At 34.8% G+C, this 5,706-nt stretch overlaps 1 pseudogene; it reads right to left on the bottom strand.

Annotated features, from left to right (window-relative positions):
- Positions 1-2,669, bottom strand: LOC122303052 (annotated as a pseudogene).
- Positions 2,670-5,706: the final 3,037 nt, after the last annotated feature.

Raw genomic sequence — 5,706 nt, 5'->3', positions numbered from 1 at the left:
TTGGGTTTACCCATCTGAACCATTTTAAAACTAGGGGATCCACTAGATCTAATTCCATACAATCAACATAATATGTTAAAATTAACAGTTCTTCTACTTACAGTCGCTATGCTTAAACACGGGAGAATCCGCTTGCCATGTCAATTGATTTATTAATTAAAATAAATGGATGAAAATTGAAGAAATAGAAAACACGACGATGAAGAAAGACAGAGCTCTTCATCTTCATGGGCTGTCTTTTGTGGGTAGAAGAACTGGAGCTTCATTAGACATTGGTAAGATCTTTGCTTTTCTTTTTTCAATCAAATACTAATCTCAACTGGATCTTCGTGGGCATTTGACTAAGCTTCCACTGTCTTCGTACCAGCTTCAATAGAGATTCGATGCTTGTTGTCGATGGGTTGTTGCACATTGAAGCCAAGAAAAACCAAGGAACAAATCTGTGCATAATAGGTTCAGTTGGGTAAAAATTTCCTTTACTTCAGATTGAGGTTGAGATATCAAAGAACCTTGACTTTTAGAAACTTAGAAAGCCCACACTTGACCAATCTTTGAACCAAACACTCACTTTACTAACTCTAATTTTCCAGGAAAACTCATAAACTATAACAAGAAGCAAATTTACAATGAACTTCCATTGGCAGAATGGTAGTCTTTTATAATTGGACCAGAAAAATATGGCATATGATTAAGATACTTTTGGTGTATAAACTACTATGTCCAATGGGATTGAAATTTGAATAGATAAAAGTCACCATGCTAAATTTAGAGGTAAAACTTTGAGAACATATATATTTTTCCATGGCAGAATGCATAGAAGAATTGAAATAAGAATGCAGACTGCTCGAAGAATGGTAAAAAGTTGCAACCTCTTACCTGAAGCCATCTCTTGAGCTGTTTAGCCTCATTGCTCTCTCCCTTTCCTCACATCTCTGAGAATTCAAGTATGTATGCAATTTTTAAGGAAAAAAAATGGATATCCTAGCTTATACGAATCAGGTCCAGATAAGATATAGCTGAGTGATAGAAATCATGGTTCCTTATCTTTTTATTTATTTATTTATTTAATCATCTTATTCATTTTCATTCACTGCCATTTTTTGGATGCTGTCTGTCGGTAATAAAATCTAAGATGAAATTTGAAGCAATAACAATGGCTTATGCACATATTGAAAGAAAAGAGAGATGTTTGGATGATAGGAGTCCAAATAAAACCAAAGACCCACATTACAAACCTCAAACTGTTACACTGGTTGGCCCCCGCTTCGATTCGTCTTGTTTGAGCATCACCTAAACACCTAAAGACTGGGTTGAGTTCCCTTAACTTATTTATGTTGTGAATCAGTTAGATTCAACTGCCTCGACCTTTGGACTATGGAGGGAGGGGTGGCGACCGTCCTTGCCCTAGCTGATGCCGCGAGTGGTGTCGAGGTACTATTAGACGAGGTGGCCGCACTTCTGTGGATGGTTGATGCCATTGATGCGGTAGCACCACTTGAGCTTCTCCCTGAGGATCTTCACCTTCACGATCTGGATCCACGTCACCCACACTATGTGGTCCCTCATCTCAAGCATCGCCACCGGGTCATTGTACAAGATTGAGGGATCGAAGTCGTCCAACGGCGACTCATTGAAATCCACACCCTTATTTTTCCCTATTTTTCTCGCTTTCTTCTCTGGTGCCTACTCTCTCCCTCTATCACCACCATCATGGTTTCTTATCTGGACCTAATACTATCTTAATTATTCTTGGGTGATTGTTTGGGCCTCTTCTCTTTTATCAAGCTCTAATTGAATCTTATGGTCTAGAGGGGGAACACGAAGGGCAGTCTGTGTGTAGGAGGGAGGAGGATGAAGGGGAGAAAGAGATGGGGGAAGACGAAGGGAGAAAGAGATGGCGTAAAGGCAATCTTCGTGTCATCTTGAACGAATCCTTTCGTCAGGGGGAAACAATGCGTTTCTTTTTCCACGTGGGCACTGACTCCCCCGCGATTTCCCAACCAACTGTATTAAGCATTTTCCTAAAACTAAACATCTCTCTCTCTCTATCTGTGTCTGTGTGTGTACCTATATCACTAGTGGAACCTCTTTTTTATATTAAAGCTAGAAATCCACCGTTTTGACTTGGGAAATGCACACAACACATTAAACATTTTTCATCCAATTCTTTCACCATCTTAAATTAAGTAAATAAATAAAAAAACCCATATAGAAAAGAACTAAAATCATTGCCAGGTTGGGAATTTAAATATTAATATTATATATACTATATATTTACCTTGGGTTTGGGCTGTTCTTGATAGATTTCTTTCCGTACATCCTCCATTGAAACCTATCATCCATCACCTCCAGCTCCAATTGGGTTCCAAATGCAACCCTATGACCAGGGCAATCATTTTTATAACCAACATCTTTCAAGCTTTCGCATTATCAAATATGCCAGGAGATTACATTAAATATACAAAACTTAAGTACTTCTTTCCGATTGTCAAAAAAAATGCAAGAAACTCTACCATTCAATGGTGTTCCTTTTGTAAAGAGCTCCAGCTCTGGCTTGCATTCTCGTGGTGAGTCGACAAGGTGTGATGGGTACGACGTAACCTTGAATGAGTTGACGATGATTTAGAGATGGTTGGATTTGGTGAGCCAAGGCTCAGAAACTGCGCCATGGTTTTCGCATTCCACAATGTTAGAACTTAGGGAATACTCTTTGCTCGGGTTCAATTCAGCCAACCCAAACTCTAACCCTAACAGTTCAAATAATCCTTACCTGAGAAAGTGAAGATGCGACTGAGAGTGAAGATGCAGTTAGTGAGAGAGCAGTAGAGGCTACAACTGCGAGAGTCGAGATTGAGTTTGAGAGACTGAGAGAGGATGGACTTGGGACTTGGGAGACAGAGAGAAGAATCAAAGATGGGCGATGGGAGACAAAGACCCAATTATGAGAGAGTGATGGTTACATTTTTGTTTGAACGTTTGAACAAGAATGTAACCATTGCAAACACTTCGTATTAATATTTTTTGGGTATCGGATAATTACCCCATATCGAACCGTTTTAAATGGAGCAAAACGGAAGTAGAATCATTTACCTGTTTTTGTGTTTTGAGTCTATTAATTAGGGTCGGGTCGGTTCGGTGAAACGATTTAAATGTTCAACCCTAATTACAGGGAGTAGGGATTCGAACCTAGTTCTCCCATTTTCAATGAGAACGAGAAGAGAAAAAAGTAATATATAAGTGTATATTTTGATACACTAAGATATATCAGTGTAGAGATTTATCACATCAATTAATAAATATTATTTTGATATTTTATAAATATAATCAGTTCTACAACAAATGATACTGTGCTACATACCAAGCTTGCATATATATATATATATATATAACATCAAAAGAAAAGGGTGGCAATATATGTGCACTTGAAAAAATAATAATTTTACAACTATTTCCTAACTCTATTTTAAATGGAACGTAGTTAAGTAAAATTTAGAATTTATTTTAAATGAAGTAGTACGATTATATTTATTTATTGTAAGATAAGTTGTTAAAGAATATATAATTTTAAGTATATCATTACCCTCTGTGTATAACTTGATCAAGTGTTTTTATTTTAATGTCTTATGCTATTTGGATCAAATATTTTAAGCTGTTTGATTGGATCCACACCCTCCTCGATCTGATCAGTATCGTACTCTTATGTATTTCGAAAAAAAGAAATCTTATGTAAAATACATATATAAACTAAAACAATAGTTGAAATAACAACTACTCGGTTTTTCAAATGTAATTAACATATTATATCACCACCACCATTTTTACTCGTATCCAGTTACATTACGTCTACAAAAATCCAAATTATAGTTCTCCCTCTATTTAAAAGCAAGGCTCATGTAAACATAAGCTAACACCACCAACACTACAGTCTGTCTCTAAGGAAAACCAACATTAGATCAAGAGGCCTACATTCACTATGACAGATTTCATATTTTGTGAAGGACAAAACCGTCACAACAAATTGGCAAACCGTCACAGAAACGTTTTGGTGACATTTTTTTTTTTTTAACGGTTGGAAGTCTAGCATGAGATCAAATGTTTGAACGTAAAATTATTTTGTGACAGTCAAATTTTTTCGCTTTCTATTTGAATGTAGTAAAATAACGTTCGAACATTTACCCAATCGATTAGCATTCGAATGAGAAATATGTAACGTTCAATATTTTCATTTGAACATTTTATTTTTATGTTCAAACACATGTATGTTCAAACGTTTGGGATTTGACGTTTGAATTTTTCGTTCACACATTATCGGTTAATTGTTTGAATGTAAAACATTAAAATTTCGGATGGTTAATATATATGTTTGAGAGTTAAGAAATTTAGTTTGATCCTAATAAATTGAGTTTGAATGTTTGGGTATATACATTTGAATGTATTTATCGCACATCTATGTAATTATGTTCGAACATTGCTTCAAACGTAAGCCATGTTTGAACGTTTTTTGTTTACATTCAAATGTACTCATCAAAACTAATAATTTTTGTAAAATTAAAAAATATAGAATTTGTATAACATTACATCACAAATAGTATCATATGATGAAAATATTTTAGAGAGTTGCAAAATTAGAGGACAAAAGGTTTGATTAATGATAAGATTTATTTCTTCTTCTTTCTTCGCCCACCGCAATCCTGCTACAGTAACATAACACGTTCCATCTGGACCTGTATCTCCCTTTATACTTGTTCTTAAACTTCATAGTGTATTCTTTCTTTCTGGTCTCTTTGTCGTTGCTACAAACGCGTCTCTAAATCGGACTATCGCAATAAGAGGGTGTCCAACTCTTATTGTCTCGACTTCATCTCCTCGATTTCTTGGCATGCAACATCCAAATACTTGGTAAGATTATTAACTTCTGAAGTCAAGGTCGCCAAGGAAAAACCGACACGCTTGAAAGAGCATTCCAAACCTCTAAACTAGCCTGAGGCCGATGTTGCTCCCTCTAGTCAGCAGTTGATAGGTACATTTGCAGGGAATGCAGGCCCTGCTTAGCTCGATGCATGCCCTGCTTGGGTTGATGTGATGGTCTCATAACTTACTGGGCATATGGACCAACAAATCGCATCAGTATAATAGAGTGTCACCAAGGTTGGCCATCGTATAGATATTCTAAATGAAAAGGTCAACACATTGGCTAGCGAATTTCATACTTTTGTAAACAACGGTTTCTGAGTTTTATACTTTATTTATATTTTGCTATTTTTTTACTTTATATAATGAACAATATCCTTTAATATATTTAGTGCTTTTATATTTCAATTGTCAATCTTTTTTTAATTTGAACATTTATTTTTAATTTTAAACTTTATGTAATAAACAATATCTAGTGTAATGAAAAAAAAAATACCATTTCTTAATGAATAATGAATAAAAAAATCCAAGTTATCTAGTGTGATTTATGTAATGAATAAATTTTTTATTCATATTTTACAATTTCTTTTATACTTTACGTAACGAAACGAACAATATCATTTAATATATCTAGTGTTTTTGTATTTCAATTCTCAATTGTTTTTTAATTTGAAATTCCATTTTAATTTTAAAACATTTAACTTTTTAATGTTAATAACTATGGTCCAAACATTAGAACGAATATCTTAGACGTTCGTGTACATCAAACGTTTGAATGTAAAATTTTATACATTC

The sequence above is a fragment of the Carya illinoinensis genome, chromosome 3, assembly GCF_018687715.1.
Source record: "Carya illinoinensis cultivar Pawnee chromosome 3, C.illinoinensisPawnee_v1, whole genome shotgun sequence".
Lineage (NCBI taxonomy): Eukaryota > Viridiplantae > Streptophyta > Magnoliopsida > Fagales > Juglandaceae > Carya > Carya illinoinensis.
This window is presented reverse-complemented; position numbering and strand designations above follow the sequence as displayed.